This window comes from Mya arenaria, chromosome 7, assembly GCF_026914265.1.
Source record: "Mya arenaria isolate MELC-2E11 chromosome 7, ASM2691426v1".
Taxonomy (NCBI): Eukaryota; Metazoa; Mollusca; class Bivalvia; order Myida; family Myidae; genus Mya; species Mya arenaria.
The window spans coordinates 58334529-58361545 of NC_069128.1; the positions used below are offsets into that span (position 1 = coordinate 58334529).

General features: G+C 35.9%; 1 pseudogene; it reads right to left on the reverse strand.

The window, feature by feature from the left end:
- Positions 1 to 285: 285 nt before the first annotated feature.
- On the reverse strand, positions 286 to 27005 carry LOC128241292 (kalirin-like; annotated as a pseudogene).
- Between the last annotated feature and the right edge of the window lie 12 nt (positions 27006 to 27017).

The window sequence follows — 27017 nt, forward strand, 5'->3', positions numbered from 1 at the left end:
AAGCTTGCAGATATTTATGCAAAAAAAATCCTCTTTCAAAGACAAATAATAAAAAAAGTTGTCAAAACGTTAAATCTGTGAGAGTGCAGCTTTAAGTTTTAAAAAATGTCGAGTTTAGTAAAAATAGATTACTTGAGTGTGTTCGAGTCACTGGGACCTGGTCTTAATCATGTTAAGGTAACATAATAGGTAAGAATAGGCTGCTGAAAGACACCTTATATACAAACAAAGTCATAAAGAGTTAAGACACATGTCTCTCGTCAGATGCGCCAATGTCGCTTCTTATCAAGATGTGGCCAAAACCTGAAAACAGATAAAAATCTTTTATACTATTTTACTATTAACAGAAACACATATATTTCTATAAACAGAAATAATTACCAATCAATATGTTCGGGTACCTTGCCCGGTAATAGGAGAATTAGAAAAATTTTGCGTAGCCGCGCGGATAGTGCGTACCCTGATCGATGTTGCATAACCGGGCAGATATTGCTCATTCTGACCAACATGACGTTTGCGGGCAGATACTGCTAATCCGGACCAATGTTACGTATTATTGGTCCGAAATAGCGATATCAACCGGGGTACGTTCCGATATTTCATTTAAAAAATAATCGTTCACAATTACTTTTTATGTCAATATCGGAGAAAAAAGTAATAAAATACGCTCATGGTGCACTATTTCTGACTTTAATGTTTTTAAAATTTCGAAACCCCCTGCCAATATTTTAAACTTCTAAGTATAAAAAAAATCGGTTATGATATGGGTGCGCTTATCAAAAGGTTGCACCCCTAATTTACGCCCCCTTTAATGTCAATTTCTTGACCCGCCCTTGAATATCGCTCTGCAAAACCAATACTACCCTCTAATTTCCAGTACACAATTTCAATGTGTTTAGCAAAATACATTTGTACATAATAGCATATTTTTCAATCCAATCAAATCGGCTGGAAATCGATTATCATTCCTTAATTTATATGTATGGATACAGTATTTATATTCTCACCAGGTGTCGCCTTCTGTCCAGGAAATAAGCAACACGGGCGGTGGAGATGGGGCGGGGTCTAGGTTGCTTCGGTGCAGCGTCGCCCTCTTCAGCCAGGCGGAGTCCAGACACGGATCTGCGGTGGGCCTCTTCCTAAAAACAAAACAAATGCTGTGCATGTGTATTGTGATAGCAGTTGTGTGCTATCCTTGTTTTGTAATATGGCATAGTCCCGTTAAACAAGACACATAGTTGATTGCTTTTTATTAGGGTATCGTGGTCTATAGATGAAAATTAACTGATAAAATGTCCAAAGACATCATGTACACACCCCATGTCATCTACGAGCAGCGTCTTAATAAACTCCTTTGCCTCAGCAGTGACGCCGGCGAAGAACTCATCGGGAAAGCAGAATTCGGTTCTCAGAATGTTAGAGCAAGTTTCTTCTTCGCTTTCGTCTAAAAACTGGGAACCGCCGCTCAGCACGACCGACAGTACCACTGCCACTGCCCTGAGGGTACAGATAATGGGTATTAACATCAGTGTGTATCAATATACACGATTTATAGGATGATGGAGAAAGTCTCCTCTTCGCATTCGTCTAAGAACGGGGAGACACCACTAAGCATGCCATACAGGACCACAAATATTGTATAACACTGCAAAGGACACATACTCTTAATGTCAACGGGATGTTGTAACGTTGTATAGTTTGATAAAACATCCAAACAAAGCACAAAGTAGTAAACTGTCAATGATGTGCAAACTCTAAATCTTAACAAACACCTTCATTGTCATTACACCATTGGAAATGAAACAAACATTATACATATAAGGACTAAAGGCGCTCATATACATAAGGTTCCTTCGAACAGGCAAGTGCTCAAAACTTAAAATCTGGAGTACAATTCGAAGGCTTACAATTAATTACACCGAATAATTGTCGATAATAGTGCTTTGAATATGGTTCTTCTAATACTGTATTATAAATCCCCTCCCAGCCCTTTTCACTCATGCAGACCAAACTAATGAAATACCATTCCATATCGATGAACGTTCATTTAAAAGGATTCAGGAACTCCTCTGAATATTGAGCGTTTTGTTATGCTTTAACAACTTGACGTACAATTTAAAGCAATACCAAGCAGTAAACCAATTTTGATATTGCTAACAGCAAGGAATACGTTTTGTTCTTCGATTCCATACCATATATCAAAGAGAAGACCGATGGGCGTGCCGGCGACTATTTCCGGTGCGAGGAACTCTGGGTCGCCGGAAGCCGCGTGCACGTAGTAGTTGTTGTAGATGTGCCGAGCGGCACCGAAGTCCGTCAGCTTCACCATTGCAACTGAGTTGCTGATGTCTAGTGGCAGCTGGATAAAATAAGGTGCAAGTGAAGGAAAATATGCAGAGACATCTATATAAATCACATGTCAAATGCTGTATGTCAAACATGGATTACGTATTTTAAACAACATAATTTCCGAGTGTGCTCAAAACTCTTATGTTTATTTTGAAACACAGACTGGTTTTGGATCGAATATGAGTAATGTAGGTAATATTTGTGTACTGCATAGCTTATTAACGCATGTCATTAACCAAGGAAGACAATAATTATTGTTTGTGTGTTTTGTCGATTTTACAAAAGTCTTCGATTATGTTGTCACAGACAATCTGTGGTGTAAACGTTTCAAGCTAGGATTACGAGGTAAAAATATTTCACAACATTAAATCTATGTACTCTTCAGATAAGTCAAGAGTTAGTATTGTAACCAGTTGAGTGGAACGTATGAATGTGCATTAGGCCTGAGACAGGGAGAAAGTTTATCGCCATTCTTGTTCTCAATGCATTCAAATGATCTAGAGTCTATTTGCTGTGAAAAGGGTTTAAATTTATTGACATGGATTCATTTAAAGTTTTTCTAATACTCTATGCTGATGATATTATCCTCTATGCAAATAATGTTAATTTACTGAAATTACTGTAAACAAAGTTAGAATTGTTTAATACATTGTTTTTCCAATTTTTAATTATGTTAGTATATGTGGATTTGTGAAAGGGAATATAATGGGGCGAGTACATATGCAATAATTTAAAAGAAGTATAAAGAATTATTTTATCTACGGGGGTTCTTGGACGCATTAATAACAAAATAATTAGATACCATAATATTGTTAAGCATTGGATTATTAAGAGATTTGTTTAGTTCATTCGATTGCTATGAAATGGCTTTTTCATGATATATGAAATTTTAACTTATTTCTCGCTAATATTAAGCAAAGTCTAAATAAACATTTTATGCAAAACTAGAGTTGAAGACATAAATAATCTAGCAGAGCATTACTTTACATGAATTTATCATATTTTGGACCATTTTAAATGTCATGTAATATTAAAAAAATCCGATTTAGTTCATCGCGGTTTCGTGTATTTTCACATAGACTATACATTACTACAGAAGCGTGTTAGTCAAGTCTGCACTGTCATGATACACATGCTTGCAGCTACTGTATTTATAATACCGCCATATCTTAATATCTAAGTGAGCGATCCTGCAGTTATGCAGGTACTGAATGACCTTTAGTAGCTGGGCAGTCAAGTCTGCAGTGAGATGATACGCATGCTTGCAGCTACTATATTTACAATAACGGCAAACCTTTATATCAAAAAGTGCAATTCAGCAGTTTACAGAGGTACTTTATGGCATCCAGTAGCTGGGCAGTCAAGTCTGTAGTGTCATGATACGCATGATTGTGGCTACTGTATGAACTATATCGCCATACCTTTATATTTAAGTGCGCAATCATGCAGTTATGCAGGGAAAGTATGGCCTCCAGTGGCTGATTAGTCAAATCTTCAGTGTTATGATACGCATGCTTTCAGTTACTGTATTTACAATACCGCCATACATTTATATCTAAGTGAGCAATCCTGCAGTTATGCAGGTACTGTATAGCCTCCAGTAGCTCGTTGATGAAGTCTGCAGCGTGCAGCTCGTTGTAGTGGGAGGTAGTGCAGATGTACTCAAACAACCGCCCTTTTGGAAGCCTGAAACAACACACAGGGGTAAAGGTCATACCTTGCTAATTCTTCAACCAACCCGCGATTCTCGAACTTGCATCCGTTAGAAAAATCGCCAAGACACTGTATATGATAAGTTTGAGTTTGCATGATCAGAAGATAGTGGTCGGGCGTTTCGTACAAGTCATGCACGCGGACGATGTCCGGATGCTGCAGGTACTGTACGGTGTTGTATTCGGTCTCCACGAGCGCCTTGCACGTGCCATGCTTCTTTATGTACTTGGCGGAAAAATGTTGGCCGGAGCTGTTCTGAGACGTTTTCTTAACAATCGAAAACCGACCCCTGGAGTTGAGAAAACATAATTTTGTGTCAGTTATTGAGCATACGATCAATCATTTATGAATGATATATGGTTCAATATTTACTTTCTCAGTGGCGATTTGTTCTAGCACTATTGATCAGTGTACGTAGCAGGGAGTGCCGCTCAGCCCTGATTCAGGTAGCTTGTTTGGTAAGGACTCTCTTCCGCGACTAGACCCGTGTATAGCAGCAGCTTGAAACTGTACGCGAAATTCAATACCGAAAAAATAAGTAACAATAAAAATTGCCGAGTAAAATATTTACATGTAGTAATGTTACGGAATGTTTCACTATCATGCCTTCCCAGAGTTAAATATTTACATGTAATAATGTTACGGAGAGTTACAAAACTATCAGGCCTTCCCAGAGTAAAATATGTACATGTAAAAATGTTACGGAGAGTTACAAAACTATCATACCTTCCCAGAGTTAAATATTTACATGTAGTCATGTTACGGAATGTTTCACTGACATGCCTTCCCAGAGTTAAATATTTACATGTTATAATGTTACGGAATGTTTCACTATCATGCCTTCCCAGAGTTAAATAGTCACATGTAATTATGTTATGGAATGTTTCACTATCATGCCTTCCCAGAGTTAAGTATTTACATGTAATCATGTTACGGAATGTTTCACTGTCATGCCTTCCCAGAGTTAAATATTTACATGTACTAATGTTACGGAGAGTTACAAAACTTTAATGCCTTCCCAGAGTTAAATATTTACATGTAATAATGTTACGGAATGTTTCACTATCATGCCTTCCCAGAGTTAAAGATGTACATCTAATAATGTTACGGAGAGTTACAAAACTATCATGCTTCCCAGAGTTAAATATTTACATGTAATAATTTTACGGAGAGTTACAAAACTATCATACCTTTCCAGCTCATCGAGTTCGGTGAAGTCATTCTCATACGTGGTTTTCAACGTCGTAAGGTTGCCGTCAGCGTTCTCGGTCAGTTCTACAGATAAGTCTAGAAGACCATTAGCGTCAAAAACAAACCGCTTCATGGTTTTATGATAAATTATTATGGTCCTTTTATGAAAAAGTTATTGTGATTTTTTATTTAATTTAATCGTTTAATTAAAGGTGAAAATATAAAAAAGAGGGCCATGATGGCCCTCAATCGCTCACCCGAGTTAAAGAGTTTAACCTCCTTGTATAGCTTGATATTGGTTCTCAAAAAATATTGAAAAACATACTGGTCAAACATGTTGCCTGGATAATCACTGACATGACTTGTCACAGTTGCCTGCACACTGACAGGACTTGTCACAGTTTCCTGCACACTGACAGGACTTGGTAATTGACTGCACACTGACAGGATTTTGTTCAGATCTTGCACACTGACAGGACTAGATTATTGACTGCACACTGACATAATTTGATTCTTTTACCTGCACACCGACAGGACTTTGTTCAGTTGCCTGAACACTGACAGGACTTGATAATTGACAGCACACTGACAGCACTTGGTACAGATATCTGCACACTGACAGGTCTTTTTTTAGTTGCCTACACGCTGACTGGACTCTGTTTAATTGCCTGCAACCTGACAGGACTTCGTTCAATTGCTTGCACACTAAAATTAATTTTTAGTATAGATACACAAACAACAAACCATCCAATAAAATCAATAAACTGCCTTAAGCTCTAAAAAATCAAATATCAGAACACATTCAGCACCTTCAACTAATATTATCGCTACTTCGATCTAGGACAACATCACCTTTCTTCAAATTTTAAGAACCAAATGTTGCTTTATAAAGGGCTTATTCACTATCCACACAGAAAAGGGAGACCATATAGCAAGACTTGCTGCCCATTCTTCAAGAGTTAACTTCACATAACTATCAGATTGTAACAAAATGTATTTATAATGAACTTGTAACCAACTGGGTGAAGCCATTTTTTCTCCGGGGACATAATTTGAATAAACATGGTAGATAACCATTAGACAATGTTACACACCAAATATTTAATTACTAGGCCTCATAGTGTTTGCCAAAAAAGTTTTATAATTTTTCCTTTAGGTTGCCATGGCAACAAGAGTTCTGCATGGAATTAATTTCTTTGAACAATGTTGAAAAAGCACCGACCAAGGATCACTCCTATGAAGTTTCATTGAAATTGTCCAAGGGGTTTAGGAGAAGATGATGATTATAACCAATTGTTGAAACTGTTCCTTTAGGTTGCCATGTCAACCAGAGTTCTGCATGGAATTAATTTCTTTGAACAATTTTGAAAAAGCACCAATCATAGATCATTCCTATGAAGTTTTATTAAAATTGTCCAAGGGGGTTTAGGAGAAGATGATGGTTATAACCAATTGTCACACTTTTCCTTTAGGTTGCCATGGCAACCAGAGTTCTGCATGGAATTCATTTCTTTGAACAATTTTGTAAAAGCAGCAACCAATGATCATTCCTATGAAGTTTCATTAAAATTTTCCAAGGGGTTTAGGAGAAGATGATGATTATAACCAATTGTTGACACTTTCCTTTAGGTTGCCATGGCAACCAGAGTTCTGCTTGGAATTTATTTCTTTGAATAATTTTGAAAAAAAAGCACCAACCAAGGATCATTCCTGTGAAAACTGTCCAAGCAGTCTAGGAGAAGAAGATATTTATAACCAATTGTTGACGCCGAACGACTGACGACAGACGCCGGACATAGACCGATCACAATAGCTCACCTTGAGCACTTTGTGCTCAGGTGAGCTAAAACAACTTATTATTGTATGAATGATGCGATTCTTTTTTGTAAGTATAAACGCTCTTATACAGGCTCTAAAGGATTTAATTACTTCCTTGTCGACATTGTGACCGCAGTGATATTTTGAATGTTATATAAGGGGAAATAACTGCGTCAATAATTAGGCTCAATTATGACATGATTGCCACCCTTATACACATTCAGCAGTGACGTCACTAATCAATTTGTACACAAAAACATCAGACGACAGGAACTGTCAGTTATTTGAAGTAATTTTAGCATAATTATCGGTGGAATTTTGTTCTAGATATAATTATTTTCTTATGTTATATTTTGTTTACCTTGTTAAACCTATTTAATTAAATGAATTAAAAAACATTTTTAAACTGTTTATGTATTTCATTTTGTTCGGTATAATAAAATAAATATCATATGGCAGCATGCTTACGCCTCAGGAGACATTCTGCTCTCGGGTTGACAATTTCAATGTCACACATGCTGCCATATGATATTTGTAAATTATTAATTAAATATAACAAAACTCCATTGGACTATAACTATCTGATTAGGTTGGTATGGCGACGAAGTCGGAGGGGATGCTGGGGTCGCTCATACCGATTGTGTTATTGGCCCGAACCCTGAACTGGTATATGGCCCCGGGGGAGAGGTCTCCTATCACCTGGGATGTGGTGGGCGCGTAGAGAATCCCAGCCTGCCAGTAATCCAGACCGACCTCATTAAACTCTATTGTGTAACCCTGGAAAGAGCGAACATTGTAGTATATAATACATATTCATGGGTTTGACTTCACTTCTATCAGAGTGGACGAATGAGTAAGCGATTATACCTGGCGACTTCCAGTAACTAGAGGCCCACGAGAGCCTATGCTCTACTACCATGACATTTATGATATTGATTTTATCAAAACAATGTACATACTAGTAATAGGCAATGTACTGAACCCACATTCAAAGGGAAGCAATCAGTGAATTATATGTTTTGCAAAGGGCAAATGAACTTTATATTAATACACGACTCTCTGTAAAAGTTGTCTCCCTTAAAGTAAACTTTCGTTAGAGCTACAGCATTTCAAAGGCATAATCCAGCCATGCGTTGACGGATCTGGGTGACTTAAGAAAAGAACCGAGCTCTCAAGGATATCTTACTACTGTATAAGTTTGACTGAGACAAATCAAAACTGAAGACTGAATCGCGTTTACAAGCATTCGTGTACGGACGGACGCACTGACAACGGACACCGCGCCATCTAATAAGCCATTGCCCAGTCGAGTCAAACATGACCTACCACAGCAGGAATTCTTACGACAAAGCGAGTCATTTTTCCAGGATGCGCCTTATACGAGCTCAACGGTGATTCATGGAGGCATAGTTAACCCCGTTAAGGCTCAACTATCCAAACTCTTAATCTAGACTCTGCATTATTCTTTTGTTTTTATTCTTCACTATACATACTCTCACTTTTTCCTTTAGTCTTATTTTACTTTATTGCGCTATCCACTGGCAGCTTGTTGAATGTGGCCAGTATCTGGTAGAAGTAGAAGAAGTCCTCAACTTTAAACTACATGTACATTAAGCTGTACCTGTATCTGTCTACAGGATATGGTGGAAGGCGGGGGCCACTCCAGGTGGACGGAAGTTACCACCTGCGTCTTCATGTCCGGATTGCAGGGAGGGTCGGGACGGTCCAGCACAGTGAGTGTCGCCCTGGTGACGACTCCGCCGATGTCGCTATTGGCAACGCACGTGTACTCCCCGCTGCCCGCCGCTGTCACCTGGGAGATCTGTAAACAGGAGCGGGGGACTTGAAACGTAGAACGTGTATAACGTATGTGGAAGAATATAGTTTTCTGATGTTTTGTTTTTTTCGAAAAACAGCATGATGATGAAGCGATCATGACAGAAAAGGAACAACAAAATCTCCTTAATTTTTATTAAAGCTGCCCTCTCACAGCTTTACCGTTAATATAACTTTTTTTATTTTTTCGTCTTGAAATGAGCACATTTTTGCGTAAATATCTGCAAACCAGTGATAAAAGACTGCTGACTAAAGATCAGATCGCAGATTTTCAGATTTCCGTTCAAAAATTATTATTTTGTGGCTAAAACCGTTACTAACGGTTTAAGAAAAAATACATAAAACATCATTTTTTCAACTTAAATATAAAAATCTGCAATCTAATGTTTTGTCAGCAGTCTTATATCACTGGTTTATATGCATTTTCGCATAAATTGGCTCGTTCCAAGACAAAAAAATAAAAAAGTTAGTGCAGCTTTAAGCATGCTGTTTTTTGAAAAAAAATCCTTAATACACATTGAAATTAGTACTAATAAAAATGTCATTTTGTTTAAAGCGTAACAAATACCGTTTATTGGCAACCGTGCTTCCGGAAATAAGTGCTCATTCGGCACAAGCTATATCAATAAGAGACCCAAGAGGGCATATGCTCTACTGGCATGGCTCTTGTGGTCATTTTCAATCCACAGCATGTACGTAAAAGTAATAGGCAACACATATAGAGTTCACTTTTTGTGTTCGGGTTAGCTGAAAACGCTGCACGCTCAACATCTGAGGACAGAAAGTGTTGTAAGCAGATTAGTTGCATGAACTATTTTAATATGACTTGTTTGTGCCAAGTAAAGGTAATTTGAGGGTAAAAATATTTGCTTTCAAAACTGCACTCATGGTCAAAAATTCATTTCTGTAGCTTTAAAAATAAAAAAAAGGTTGGTCAAAAGGTCAAAGTCAAGGACATCCGAGCACAACATTGATGCTCGTTTCCAAACTGTACACATGGTCAAAATTTCATTGCTGTAGCTTTAAAAAGTAAAAAGTAAGTTAAAAGGGTCGGGGCAAGCTTTTGCCCAAGGGGTATAATTTCAAATGTTTTGCTAGACGGTCACCATAATATTATGATGTTCCACAACAAAAATCAAAGGTATGGGCCTTGTGGTTTGAAACAAGAAGATTTTGAAAGTATTTCTTAAATAAGTCTCTAGGAAATTTGAAACCCCCGGGGCAGTGCCAGTTTTGACCCAAGGGGCATAATTTGAACAACCATGGTAGTGGACCACTAAATTGGGCCTTGTTCAAAATAGCAAGGACCTGCATAGCAAGGATCTGCATAGCTGTTTCAGACAAAAAAGTTTTTAACATTTCCCAATTTAAGTATACCAAACCTGTGCACCTGAGGCGTGGCCAGTAATGACCCCGGGAGCATAATTGGGACAAACATTCACAAGCAATTGTGACTTTACATGTAAACTTGGCGAAAGATAGACTTCGCTCATGTAGACTAGGGTAAAAATAGACTTAGCTAAAAATAGCATTTTTTATACTTTGAAGACCCATTATCTAGGCATGCATGGGCGGATCTGGCTGGTTTTGAAAAGCAACCGAGCTTAAATGGATATCTAAATACTGTACAAGTTTCAAAACTGAAGACCATATCGTGTTCACAAGCAATTGTTTACAGACGCACTGATTTTTTATACTTTCAATGCCCATAATCTAGGTAGCATGGGCGGCTCTGGCTGGTTTTCGAAACGAACCGAGCTCTAATGGATATCTAAATACTGAACAAGTTTCATCGAGATACAATCAAAACTGAAGACTGTATCGTGTTCACAAGCAATTGTTTACAGACGCACTGATTTGCTATACTTTCAAGGCCCATAATCTAGGCATGCTTTGGCGGATCTGGCTGGTTTTGAAAAGGAACCAAGCTATAATGGATATCTAAATACTGTACAAGTTTCATCGAAGACTGTATCGTGTTCACAAGCAATTGTTTACAGACGCACGGACGCACGGACGCACATACGTACACATTACCATTTGGCCAGAAGAGCTAAAAACGATAATCGCACAGTTCATTGTTAAACTTGTTTGCTCGTCCAAATACCTGCTGAGTAACAACGCCATCTTCCCGGTACGCCGTGATTGTTCGGTGGTCCGGTACCCCATAAATGTTGCTGTTTAACGTCCATGTGACGATAGGGCGCGGGTGACCGCATATCCGACATGTAAACACTGCGCTCTCGCCCGCCTGCACTGTAAAAACTGGACAGGGGAGTCACCAAGCTGGGTGACATCTCAAACAAGAACTCCTGACTGCCCGCCTGCAAGACAAGCAATGTTTGGCTACATTTTATTAACTGGAAATGTTGTTTTTTCTTCAACTGCGCATGTGACTACAATATGTGTATAACGTGACTAAATTGTGTGTATTGCAAGACAACATTATGTATATAAGTGACTGCAGTATGTGTATGACGTGATTACAGTATGACAGCAGTATGTGTATGATGGGACGACTGTATATGTCTGTTACAACAGTATGTGTATAATGCGACAGCTGTATATGTCTATGACAAAAGTATGCGTATAATGCGACAGCTGTATATGTCTATGACAACAGTATGTGTATAATGCGACAGCTGTATATGTCTATGACAACAGTGTGCGTATAACGTGACAGCTGTATATGTCTATGACAACCGTATGCGTATAATGCGACAGCTGTATGTGTCTATGACAACAGTATGTGTATAATGGGACGACTGTATATGTCTATGACAACAGTATGCGTATAACGTGACAGCTGTATATGTCTATGACAACAGTATGCGTATAACGTGACAGCTGTATATGTCTATGACAACAGTATGAGTATAATGCGACAGCTGTGTATGTCTATGACAACAGTATGCGTCTAACGTGACAGCTGTATATGTCTATGACAACAGTATGAGTATAATGCGACAGCTGTGTATGTCTATGACAACAGTATGCGTATAACGCGACAGCTGTATATGTCTATGACAACAGTATGCGTATAATGCGACAGCTGTGTATGTCTAAGACAACAGTATGCGTATAACGTGACAGCTGTGTATGTCTATGACAGCAGTATGCGTATAACATGACAACAGTATGTGTATACCGTAACCACAGTTTGACCATAACGCGACTACAGTTTGAGCATAACATGACTTCAGTTTGAGCATAACATGACTACAGTTTGAGCATAAAGTGACTACAGTTTGAACAAAACGTGACTACAGTATAAAGATAACTTGACTACATTTTTGCATAACGTGACTACAGTATGCATTTAACGTGACAACAGTATGTGTATACCGTGACCACAATTTGATCATAACGTGACTACAGATTGAGCATAACATGACTACAGTTTGAGCATAACGTGACTACAGTTTGAGTATAACGTGACTACAGTTTGAGCATAACGTGACTACATTATGCGTATAACGTGACAACAGTATGTGTATACCGTGACCACAGTTTGAGCATAACATGACTACAGTATAAACATAACGTGACTACAGTTTGAGCATAGCGTGGCTACAGTATGCGTTTAACGTGACAACGATATGTTTATACCGTGGCCACAGTTTGGGCATAACGTGACTACAGTTTGAGCATAACATGACTTCAGTTTGAGCATAACATGACTACAGTTTGAATATAACGTGACTACAGTATGCGTATAACGTGACAACGGTATGTGTATACCGTGACTACCGTTTGAGCATAACGTGACTACAGTTTGAGCATAAAGTGACTACAGTTTGAACATAACACGACTACTGTTTTGAGCATAACGTCGCTACAGTAAGACTCCGGTATTATACTTTGTTCATAACCTGACTAAAGTAAGTGTAAAACGTTAATAAAGAGTTTTATTTCATTAGTGTTAAATATATGTTAAATTTTCGTCTCAAATTTAAATCCGGAAAAATGTGTAATGCACACTGTGTTTACTGATTCCGCTAATCTTCAGCAATACAACTTGAAGGAAATAGGACGTACGGTTTTCGTCGAATTAAATTGTTTTTGAGAAAATAAAACTATTACTATTAAAAGTACTTTAAATTTTGAAAGAAAATAAAAAAAATATTCTAGTCAGTTCATCTGTGGGGTTGTTTCGCGGTATGGACTTGACGCAAGGGTCTCAAAGTGATACAAGGCTAATAAACCGACTAACATAATATTCCCTAGGTTAGTATTTAAACCTGAAGGTCATATTAACCAATACAACTTTGGTAGTTATATCATACTTAAAACAGTTGTTATGTCTTATGTCAGGATTGTATGGTTATTATGAATTTCATTTACTCGTAAAAATTAGTCAGCCTTTGCAAACACTTTCCCATTGCATCTTTATTCCGGATTTAAGAACAATTCCGACTATATTTTAAACCTTGTTATAATATACAAGTACCACATATTGTGGTCACTTCTCTTAACATGAAACACAAAGACAATCTACCCAATAATAAAGATATTATGACCTATCACCAGTGTAGCGAAACTTCTGATAACCCTATCTAACCCCTTTTATTGACTTAACCGGTGTATTTTCCCTTACTTATCGGCCTTATATATTTATTATATTTATGACACTGAGTATATTGATCGCTTGTACAATTAGATCAAACAAAACTTAAATAGTAACTCCTAACTAGAAGCAAAATCTGAAATTTAAACGAATAATTATGACACCTATAAGTTTTACGAAAACAAGACAGCTGGTTGGTGACTTACAAAATATAAAAATTAACAATGTCAAACGTATATACATTGAAAAAATAATAAAACACATTTAAAGTCATAGACACGCTGTCACAAATATGTGTGAAAAATATATTAAAATTAAAAAACAAAACAAATATTAATCCCTAATAAAACGACAGGATTATTTCAATTGTGTATAAAGGGCTATTCATGTATAATCCTATAATTGAATCGACACGCCGCAGAGAGGATAAGTACCCTATTCAAAATTGTATAGAGAAGTGCACCTGGGAGTTTTATGATTCCGTGAAAAAAGATCCTTTAATTCGAGTTGAGATTTCTTTGCTCCAAATCCTAAGGAAGGTTTTAGATAATTGATCAGCAAGATAATGATAATATACCTACTAACTTAGAAGATTGCCGATGACTCGGCGTTTAACGGCTTTCCTCAACTGTGCAAAATTATGCCGCGTACAACGATTTTGTTCAATCTTTTGTTCAAGTTGAGATGTATTTTAGTGACTTGCTGGATACTGTTTAAGGATTAAAATTCGACATGTTGCATCGGCATTTTGAACTGCGCCATTGCCAATAAAATGCAATATGTCGATTTTTTATACTTATTTACATTTATTTAAATTTTCATTTCTGCTAAAATAGATAGATTATTCAAGAGCATTTTTCCTTTTTTCTTTGTCTAGTTGTTCTCAACAGTGGGTAAATTAGAACAGCTATCGTAACCTAATTTTATACAATAATGAATGCGCAGATAAAATAGTTCCTTGTTTATATGTTTATTTTCTATATTTTCAAGGTCAAGCATATTATAACTCTGTATTATAACTGTATTACAACTAGAAATATACAAATTGAGTTATGAAAAATTAACATAACAAGAAAACAACAAAAATATCGCCACCTACAAAGTTCTCATTATATCTCGCGTGATACGCGATACTAGCGTTTGTTAAATCACGAGTTTTCAAACTGGAGAGAAATTCCAGTCAATTTACTTGTTGAGCGTTAATTTGAAGAATCAATTGGTGTATGAATCATGTTGGAATATGGTGGTGGAGAAATCAGCAAGTGCATTGTCATTTCTTTGGAAGTTAACATTTAACGAGGATGAAACGTCTCTGTGGTAACGACAGTGGCGGTGGGTGGGGTAACGTGAACTTTCGCGGAAGGAAAACCAGAGGACGCGAAAAGGCTAAGTGTTGAACTGAGTTCTTTCTTCTGGACGTTGATGGGTGCACTACAATATGTTATTGTTTCATTGCCTCGATTTCATGTTTTGTCAGATGCTTTATTTTTACCAAATGTCAATTCCAAATTTGCGAAATAAGTCGTCATCATTGTAATTAAATATTCCTTCAGCTGTTCCATCCATCATGAAATCATCTACATTAAAATCAATCAAATTATCGTTGCTTATTTTGTTGTTACTGCTTTACTGCAGATTACAGTTTTGCATGTTGCCAATAATTTTACTACGATTCATTGAAAAAAAAATTCCGTAGTAAATATGCCCCGCCATTAGTATTATAGCGCCCAATGACAGGACAGAAGTATCGAACAAACACACGCGATTTCGATGGGAAATGACATTGCACCTTATACAGAAATAATGTGAAATTGATAAACAGCATCCATCGTTTAAGGAATGAAGTGTTAATGTTATTATAAAGCCGATGGTGCGTGGACGAATGCATCGGCTGTCGCGGATATTAAAGTCCTGTGAAAACATGCCTTAAGGAATATTGATCGAGTAAAAGGGACTGTAAATGTGATATGGATGGCTCTCTGATTATCTCAGATTAATGTTTCGGGTTTTAGTTTAAGAGTTTGAAAGGGTGGTGTGCCCTTTCAAGCACCCTTCCACCATTATAAAGGTAAGCATGGGTACCCGTCTGCCATCGTTTTATTTAATGCTGAAGAAAATCAAATGTTTATTTGGTTTTGGTTTAATCTTATATTCTGATAATAAATATTAACAAACTAAACATGCATGTGTCTGGCAGATGATTCCTAAAAGTACTTCATTCAAACACAAATCTTAACATTTTCTGTGAATCTCGAAATATCTTTCACAGCACAATACAATATTCCCTTTTTTCTCTTTTATAATAGCAACCCGACCGACTTCTGCAGCATCCTGCCCTTTTTAAACCAATGTTTATTATTATTATTGTTTGCTGGTTCTTGTTTAGTTATAAATAACAGTTTTTCCTATCACCATGGTAGTGAATCAGGTTTTGAGCACTTCTCTTAACATGAGTCAAAAAGTCTAAATACTCAATTATAGTCATTCCTATAACCATGGTAGTGAAACAGATGTTCATCATTTATCTTTCCATGAGGCCAAAACTCCAAAGTCCAAGAAACAAATTATGGTCATTACTCTTAACATCAGACCAAAAGTGAAAAGTCCCAGTTATGAATAATAGTCATTCCAATTACCATGGTAGGAAATTAAATTATGATTACTTTTCTTTACATGAGACCTTACGTCAAAAGGTCCAGTTCTGAAGACTAGTCATTCCCATTACCATGACATGGAAACTATGATCACTTGTATTAACATGAGTCAAGATGTCTAAGTACCTAATTATGAAGAAGAGCCTTTACGTAACAATGGGTTTCATATTAATGATAACCCTTCCCAACCCTATCCAACGACTTAACCGGATTATTTCCCCTTACTTAACTGCTTAACAAGTTAAAGTGCATAATATTTATACGAACATGTTCCCTATGCCATTGAGTATATTGATCGCTTATAACGAATAGTTAAAAATAACTTAAATGACAGATTCTAAACTCAAAGTACGATGAATGCTTTAGCTTCAATAGCTTGAAGCAAAATCTAAAATTCGAAAACGATCACAATTAAAACTTGAATTAATTATGACACCTATCAATCTTGCAAAAAGAAACGGCTGGATTGCTTTTATCGTGTAATGCATATAAAGGGCTATACTTGATACCTCATGCCCTTCGACCTGTCTGTAAAGTTTAAAGAGGGCAGGTAACTGAAACATTCAGGTACTTCAAACTGACATCGATAAGTGCAACAATATGTTTTATGTTTTCGTGCTCTTAATTCTAAGGAAGTTGTTATGGAAATGTGTCGGTCAGATAGAGATGATATACCTGCTAGCACAGAAGATTGCAGACGACTCAGCGTTTAAAGGCTTCCCGTTAATTGTGCAAAAAAGGACACTGACAACTATGTTGTTTAACAACAGCATTTTGTGTACAAGTTGCGATGTATTTTTGTGACTTGGTGGTTTCTATAAAGGCGGTGGTACGTCAAAAGAATACCTCGACCGTCGCAGATATTAAACTCCTTGTAAAACATGCATTATGGAATATTGATCAAGCAAAGAGTACTATAAATGTGTTATGTATGGCTGTCTGATTATGTCAGATTAATGATTCGGGTTTTAGGTTAAGAGTTTGAAAGGGTGCTGTACCCTTTTTAGCACCCTTCCACCATTATAAAGGTAAGCATTGGCACTCTTCTGCGATCATAGAATAAAACGCTTAAGGAAATCAAATGTTTCTTTGTTTTTTATTTAATCTTATATTATGATAATAAATATTAACAAACTATACATACATGTGTTTGGCAGAGAATTCTTAATAGATATTCATTCAAACACAAATCCTAACATTTTCTGTGAATCGCGAAATGTCCTTCACAGCAGGATACAATATTTCCTTTTTCTCATAGCAGCCCGACCGAGTTCTTCAGCTTCCTGCCTTTTTTAAACCAATGTGGTTCATCACTTTTATTGTTTGCTGTTGGCGATTCGTACTCAGTTATAAATAATAGTTATTCTATCACCATGGTGGAGAATCAGGTTTTGAGCACTTCTCTTAAGATGAGTCAAAAGGCCAAAATACCCAATTATGAAAAAAAGTAATTCCTATAACCATGGTAGTGAAACAAATGTTCGTCACTTCTCTGAACATGAGTCAAAAGGTCTGAATACCCAATCATGAAGAATAGTTATTTCTATAACCATGGTAGTGAAACAGATGTTCGTCACTTCATTTTACATGAGACTAAAACTCCAAAGTCCGAGAAACAGATTATGGTCACTACTCTTAACATCAGACCAAAAGTGAAAAGTCCCAGTTATGAATAATGTAATTCCAATTACCATAGTAGGAAATTAAATTATGATTACTTCTCTGTACATGAGACCTTTCGTCCAAAGTCCCAGTTATGATTAATAGTCATTCCTATTACCATGACGTGTAAACTCTGATCACTTGTATTAACATGAGTCGAAATGTCTAAGTATCCAATTATGAAGAAGAGTCTTTACGCAACCATGGTTGTAAAATTGATGATAACCCTTCCCAACCCATTCTAATGACTAAACCGGAGTATTTCCCCTTACTTAATTGTCTAAAAAGTTAAAGTTCATAATATTGATACGAACATGTTCCCTATGACATCCAGTATATTGATCGTTTATAACAAATAAATAAAACAAATGTTAAATGGCAGGCCCTAAACTCAAAGTACGATGAGAAAATAGAGGATGTACGTTAAATAGCTTGAAGCAAAATCTAAAATTGTAAATCGAATTTTAAACCTCAAATTTATCATGACAAACAATTTCTAAAAATAATTGGAAGGCAAATAAGTGACTTATGAAAAATATAAACATTACATTGTTTAAAATACAAATATGAAATAATAATCATAAAAAATATAAAGTCATAGACACACTGTAACAAATATGTGTGGAAATAAAAAATAAAAGATTTGAGACTCCCCTTAATTATGCACAATAAGGCCACTTACAATGATGCCGGTCAAGCACACACTTCTTTTGTACAAGTTGAGATGTATTCAGGGGACTTAATTGGTATATACTATATGGGTGATTGAACTTCCTAACAAATGACTCGGCTCTCGCAGATTGTTAGGTGTAAGATAGGTTAATCTTAACACGACTGTAGGTTTTTTTTGCGGAAACGAGGTTCACCGAGTAAATTTGGTTTAGTAAATTGGCTCCAACGTTAAGACAGTACTAGCTAATAACACGGCTTTATTGTTGTACTGGCAGCATTAACTACAAGAGTATTTGTATGTTGATAAAATTTACTCCAAGCTATGCTTTTTGTACGAGCACTTAGCACTTATAGCTACAATAGCCATCATTGAGGTTCAGAGTAGTTCCGAAAATGACGGAATGCGTCCACTACTAGAAGCTGAGCAATAGAGGGCCCAAGACGTTCCGGGGATTGGCATCGACATAAAGAGCAAGGGGTTGCTGTTGGAACGCAGCTTGAGCACGCAATCTGTTGCAGTCGATCAGGGGTTGTAGGGACAGGTGCATCAGCGTGATCCAACTACCAGACTTTTTTGGCTCGTGAGTATAAAGGTTTTCATATTCAACCTCAAAGAATTAGCGGAAGTTACAGACACCTTAAGGCCGACCCATTTCTAACCAAGAGCTCAGGGCTCAGTAGCTTCACGGCATAGGCTCAGCCACAACCTATCCACACACACTGCTCTATATATACTCATGTGCGAAACGAATCAAAGCTCTCTTCTTTCGAATACCCTAAAGGTTGACTGCATGAGCAGCGTGGTGTATGACGTCAAATAGGAAATTAAAGTTTACGCTTGATGCTTTTTTTTATTTACCAGGGACGAGCTCAGTAGCCATACCTTAATGAAGAACCTGTTTGTAGGCAACAGATATTTATCGAGACACACCGTACAAAATGTTACTCAGAAACAGATAACACATACATCTTGTATTTTTAGCTTTGAATTTGATAATGAGTTTCAAAATATATAATGATGACTGACTGATTAAAAGCAGTTCTGTCAATGTTAGATGTTGAAAACAGATGGTACAAATGTAAGGTTTTGCAAGTTTAAAACCTCAAGTAACCACATGTTACAGTAAACTTGTATTTCAATGACTGTTCCAAGGCGCTGTGTGGACCAAACTTGTTTTTATAAATCTATTGTGTTCGGTATGGTTTTGATGATAGTGCGTTTGTGTCTCTTATTCAGTGTCGTTTGGGCCTTCATCTTGTGCATCTCAATAGGGTTTATATTTGAATGTCTGACTACTGGACGTGTTCATTGTATTATCATTGTTTTGTTTCAGCGCATGTGAACGATATAGGATGATATGGTCTTTCTACTACGCGCTTGGATCGTACATCTGCATAACTCAAATAAAAATGTAAAAAACGAACACTTCTCCTAAATTGTGATACATGTTTTATTTTTCTCAAATATTAATATACAAGTACATATTTGCTTTTGACACATCAGAGAAGTTTACTTCAATTTAAAGAGATTTACAATAATCTTATTTGGAATCTATTTTATACAATGAATATGTTGGCATGTGTCAAATACGTAAATCACATCAACTTATACCACTTGGTGTTTATCTAATGTCAGGCATGCATAGTTATCATGTATCAGCGTTTCCTTTTTGTAGGCTAAAGAAAGAAAGAAATAGCACAACAGTGAAAAAGGCTGAGATATTCAGCAATCAGAACCACAATGGCCATCATAATGAAGAATTCTCAATGAAGGAAGATAAGCAAAAACACACGACCAGTATTGACGAACAAAAACATGACAAAAAAAATATTTTCTTTGGATAAATTAGACAATTTGTACACGTATATAATGACATTTGTCTTCGTAGATTCAGTTCGCAAAATGTCTTTACTGCTCTACGCATTGTCATTTGTATTTTATAACACATTTGATTATCGAATTAGCTAATAATCTATTAAGTTTTAAGCTTTTTACCAAAACGTTCACAATCAAAACCTGTGCATAAACAAAACGGTCACCCTTCGACTCACAATCCCATTGTATTCAATGATATGTATTTTAATCTGAACTTCCTTAGTAATAATAACAAATAACAAAAAACTCGTTGTCAGACATCAACTAAATTAATATCGCGTAAATGCAATGAAATTGCCTTTTTTTAAATAAATAATCATTAGAAGTTCAAATTATAACTATTTTGTTATTATTATCTTAAAATGTGACACAAAATACTATGTATTACTAAGTATTTTGTTTGTTTTCGAGCTTTCATAAATTCAAATATCGGAACAGTATCAAGTAGTACCGTGCCGTAAGTAGATTGCCGATACATTTTAACGCGGTTAAGTTTAACGCATACTTCTTAATATTTTTTCCCTTTAACCATTATGATGTACTAATTAACTACTATATATGTTTTGAAGTAATCTTAACACAACAATGTACATTGTGTTTTAAAAGGGCGGAAACTATAACGGACATGAATATCACATATCCAAATAGGTTAAGGCTTTTAAAAAAAGGTTTAAAACCCGCTGAAGGTTTAAATTCTTAACAAAAATTCAGCCGAGCCGTTTCATTGATTGATTATATAGAATTCATTCCAACGATTGGATGCTGCACTAAACAAGGTTACTAGCGCTCGTGTGATTTTCATTACTCAGTTAGGGAGTGCAGTAGCCATTACTTGTAAACGTTTTGAAATTATAGAAGCACGTATGTCGATTTAATAGTAATGTTAATGTACACAACGACGCTTTAACTTCAAGCTATTTAACACCATCGTATCTCAAAAGATTCAGTTTGAATGACGCGCATTATGCGTATGTTGTGATAACGCTGTATGTTTTCCGCACGTTAATTATTGAAAGATTAGAGATCTGCCTAATGGTTACCGTTCTGATATCATTATTTGTTATAAGCAATGAAAGCACTCTCCAATATGGCACATATGCATTTTTAAAGATTTGTTTTTGTTTTTAAGGGAATTTAACAATCAGTGGACAATGTCTTCAAAGATTTCTACCGACCTGGACCTAAACCATCCGCTACGCATAACTCTTTTGTGGTTGTTGTAAAAGGGGGACCGGCGACATCTCCAATTGGCACCGTAACCGTAGCTGTTCCGGTTGCAGCGGTATCATCTGTTGCTCTGAAAATAGCAAAAACTCGTCAGACTTTTCGATATCACTTAAAATAATATTATCGCACATGCCCAATTTTATTTTCGAGCTTATTGTACAATCGATTTGTCGAATTGCTATGTATGTTTGATGATAACATATTTTTCGAAAAGAGTTGTTTTAAAAAACAGTTTATTATATCTAGCAAGCAAATCGTTTATTTTGTTTTATAGCACTGACATAACATATTATTTGAATTGTTGTCCTTACGAAACATTGTCGTACATACGTAAATAAGCTGACCTCAGTGAGTATATTAAAATTTATGAACGATATTGCTATCTTCGTTTGTCTTTATGTTATTTTTTTAATTGGTTTGTTATTCGTTATTAGTGCAAGTCATCGATAAGTACGTCATATATATATTGCTTTTTATCTTTTCCGTATCTATTCCGTAGCAAAGATCTTTCTACTGAAATGTTCACTTACCACTACGTTTCACAGAAAGTGACCCGCAACATGGGGAAGTTCGGCCATTAAGGTAGGGGTAGATGCTACATGTCTGCATAGTCTTATATGAACTTTTTTTTTAAATAGACACTGATATAATCCTTTCGTTTGTTTTTATAAACTTACACGATTAAAAGAACAAACTCTGTATTTGCTTCGTAGTCCACTAGGGCTGTAAGCGTTACTTCGCCTGAAGAAGGCGTGGCTATTTCCACAACGTCACTTGGAGTTCCGGTGACAGTGTATGAGTCGACTGAGGTGGCACCAGTAGTAGCTGTAAACGTTGCGACTGTTGTGCCCACAATTGTCCTCGGACAATGCAGTAAGTGTTATTGTTCCATCGGCCGCTGCTATTGTGCCGCCACCAGACTCGGACCAACCAGTGATAACCGATTCTAAAATGAATGTATTTCTTAGTTTATAAGATAGATATGATGAATGATATATATCATTTATTATACACTTATATGGTAATGAACTAATGATATGTTATTTGACCCAAAGAGAATTTCATTGTACATTTAAAACGGCTAATATTATCTTAATGAGAGTTCATTCGGTTTTTGTTGTTTGAATTTATATTGTTTTATTATTTTCGTCCATTTTCGTAATCGGTTGTAAGAGTTCATAAAACGCCAAAAAGCTTCGTTTTTCAAAGTGTACAATATAATGTTCAACGAATCATTAAAGCCGAGGTAATGAATAAGTTGCCTCATCCATGTTTAAAGAATAATAATTTATACTTGACCTTAGTAAAATGAGATTTCTTTTGTAAATATGCAATATTTAAAAAAAGCACTTGAAGTGCAAAATTACCTTTCTGTACCTGTCTGCATCTGCACTAAAACAGTTTAGCACAAGGAAAAGTATGCTCAACAACATTTTGACCTTTTAAAGAAATCAAATTCTTAAAAATATTTTCTTTGTATGTGTGGGTTGTTTTAATAATATAGACCATACAAATACTCGTGTATTCCCGAACGTTGATAATGATTTTGTCGTCGCTTCTCAGTACTTTATCCTGCTTTTTATATTCTCATAGTGTTTGTCAAGTTATTTTCTACAACGCATTTCTGTCCGTTTAAAAAGTTATTCGAAATAAGTATTGTTTTATTGTAAAGGTAATATTAATCTTTACATGGAAGAAAGATTGACTTATTCTTCAATCAACTACTAGTATCCACCTGACCCGCGCGAATTGGTAATTACTTCGGCAACCTTATAAAGCGAAGAAGTCAGTAAGTAAGATGCAATGGTACCGCATGATTCTTGCGGATGCCGTACGGTTCTTGGTCAGGAGACGGGCGGACGCCTTCAGATACACGCACGATTTTCAGACGCCGTACGGCGCTCACAATAGACTCGTACGAACATTGTTGAAGATTTGAACGATTTCAAGAATCAGAAACTCCAAAAGGTCAGTCCAGAAATCGTACGGAATCCGCCCGATTGTTGTTTGGGCCGTCCTGTGTGGAGCGTTTTTCAATCAGACGGTAAGATACTACAGCCCCTACCTGACAATTTATACTGCAGATTTCTAGGGTTTCTACGGCAGCAAGACAACATTACCTTATTTAGACAGATTTAATATGAGTAGTAGTTTTCTATTGCAAACAAACTGACACCTGAGGACACATTGACTTTAATATTTGAGTAATTTTTTTTCAATGGATTATCAATTGGCTACAACTGTTTTTGCATGCGTCATCAATTAATACCAAATAGGCCCTTTCAAATCTGTAATAAACAAATACCCTCGAACGTGCGAAGTTAAAAACTGCACAGTCTGCTTTTGAAAGTAAAATCTTTAAATATTTTCATTTTCATCATTTCAAAATTTCTTTGCAAAGAAAGTGCTTGAACATTTTATGTTGTCTATATTGCAGGACCTATTTTATTTGCAGACAATCTTCTGGGGATTTTATGACAAATGCAATATAAATACAACTTGTCATTTATTCAATGTACCTTATAACAAAACAGGAAACGAGTTATATGTTGGTACGATGCATCTTAAATTGTTATGTCAATTTAATTTATAACGACGCGCTTCACAAACGGTGACCTTTGCCTGTGGTTTTTCTAAAACACCTGAGCAAACACAGGACAAATCAAAAGGGTTAACACAGCCAAGTACATATGTAACTAATGCCTAAATACTTCTCTTATTAATAATGAAAAATTCTATAATAATAATAATAATAATAATAATAATAATAATAATAATAATATATGAAAACCATATGTGGGTAGTGTAGCAATATGCAATATTCATCAAGAACGTAATATCGAAATGGGTGTATGCTTCTTGCTTCAGTATTCTTTTATATACAATTATTATTGAGTATAGTGAAAGCACTTTGTGTGTCAAGTCTGAACTTTAACATTCCATTGCACTGATTTCATCAGTTTAAATCTTTCAACCGGTTAAATAATGCAATTATCAAGTAATATTTCACTGATGCATTGCTATAAAAAAATTAAAATGTAAACCATAGGCCAGTTATCGGACCCTTTTCAAAGGCACAAAACTAAGGCTTAACACATACAACAACACAGGCCGTTCATGCATGCACCAGACAACATATTCTCAACCAAACGATCCAATAAACTGGCTTTCTCAAACAAACTTCATACATTTCGACCACAATCTTTGAAAATATTTTATGGACCAATATGATTTAAAAGTGTGAAACTCCCGAAAACACTGTTTGACGCTCAAAGGCTATATATGCATAGACGCACTAGCTTTATCCTTGACCGTCTAGTTTTGATTTGAAAATTGTAGCAGCAGGTGCGTCAAAAAAAAATGTTGTCTCTTGCAGGATTGGGCAAAATGATTAGGAAATAATACGTGATAGTTGGATAAACAATCATTCAAACAATTAGCTTTATTTTTATAAACCCTATAAACTTCGATCGCCAAGTTTTTGCGCATACGTGATAATTTATCAATGAGAAGGGGTAAATCAATCTTCACTGATGTTCTTATGTATATTGCCAGAACTTTTAAACACGAAAGAAGCTTTGTTATGTTATGTTATCTTCTGTGTAAAAGTTTAGACCCTGTTTATATGACGTGAGCAAATTTATTCCGGGAGAAATGTGAACATGTAAACGCAAAAACACTTGTGTAAATTTACCATTAGGGTCTTGATTTCGGGTTAATGTGCCCGCTTGGGACTATCATGTCATATAAACCTTCTGATTTTGGTCTGAATTTTAAGTAAATATTCGTCATAATTATACAATTGTAGAATGAACATTGTTATAAAAACACAATTATTTATTTTATTAAATCTATGATTGTCGGAATCCCTTCTAATTAATTGAATATTTCGAAAATATTTCTAAAAAAGCGACTTATCTAAACAAAATATTTACGTCGGATTTTCTTCAATCGCTTATAGCTATTTGGTTTCCTTCTAGGCTGGAATACAATTATTTGAAGCTTCTGCACACAATTAATTATATGCGTTTTGTTTCAAACGAATCCAGCAGTGAATGAACATGAACAGCTAAAATTAAGTGTTCTAACAGTCTAACAATTATAGAATGAGGTAACACAGGACATCTGACAGGATAATCTAACAGTACAATGTAATATATAAATTATATATAAATATTTATATCGCAAGTCACTGATCAAAGTTTTACTATGACACTATGATCATATTTACTTGATAACACATATGATTGTATTCATAAAATAATATCGTCGGTTTATAAAAAGACTTTATTTCAATAGTCGCATTTTTTACATTGAAATATACACGAACTAATATTTGATACGCAATCGCAAAAAAACTATATCAAAATGATAAGGACATTATTAAACTCATTATCTGTATGCTTTGCATTCAGCATTTTAGTTCTTTGATTGTTCATAAAATATAACTTTTGCCAGTCTTTCTAATATTGTTTCCACCAAACCCGAATATGTCCGACACGGATTGGATGCGCACACGCAGTAGTACCAACAGTATTTAAATCGTGAGGTTTAAACAAAACACCGCGTGTTTGCCTGGTGACGTGGGTTATCAGATAATTACAGTTTTGTCTCAACCACCTCTAGAAGGTAATGATTAAGAAAAACAACCAAAACCGTGCAATGCTGACTTCAATATGTAAGCTAGCTTACGGCCAGTTACAAATCTTCACACTTCGCAACAACAACTCCCGATGCGCCCTACGGGTAATAAAAAAAAACAAGGCGCCTACAGGATTGTCATGGTACCTTCCATGCCTCATATTTCATAAGTAATGGCATGATAATAAACATGCATTTCCTGATCGTTTGTTTTCTGAATAAATGGTTTATTAAAAACATCTAGCATTATGTAACAAGCTCTTAGCGCGCGCTTAAAATTATCAGAGTATTTTGGAGTAAAGCCGATTTAAATTAATTTATTAATGCAATAAATTTAATTCGCTTATGGTCCACGGTATCAAACGTCTGCAAAGAGTCCATGAAAATACTTTTAACATCATCGCTCCATGTAAAACAATGTTTGAAGAAGAAGCTTATTAAAACACAAGCGATTGAAATTCATTATGATATTATGTACGTTAAAATCAACTCAGTTTGTGCTTTCTGTAGCATTTCTGTTGGTACATTATGTCAAGTCCATTTACAAAATTTATTTGTGTTAACCATTACCCGATATCTGAACAAAAGCACTCGTTCATTAAAGAAGATATGAACCAACTCTGAGTTCTGCGTAACTTAATACCGCTGACTTGAAGACATTATTAAATCGAAGGCCTTACAACATCCTTATTTGTTTTTTTTAATAATATTATTTAAAGTAAAATAAAGAATGTTTTAACATACCAGATCTCTGAACGCCGCAGAACACCTTTGCACAGAAAACGATTTCCCGAAACATCTTGGCAAAGTA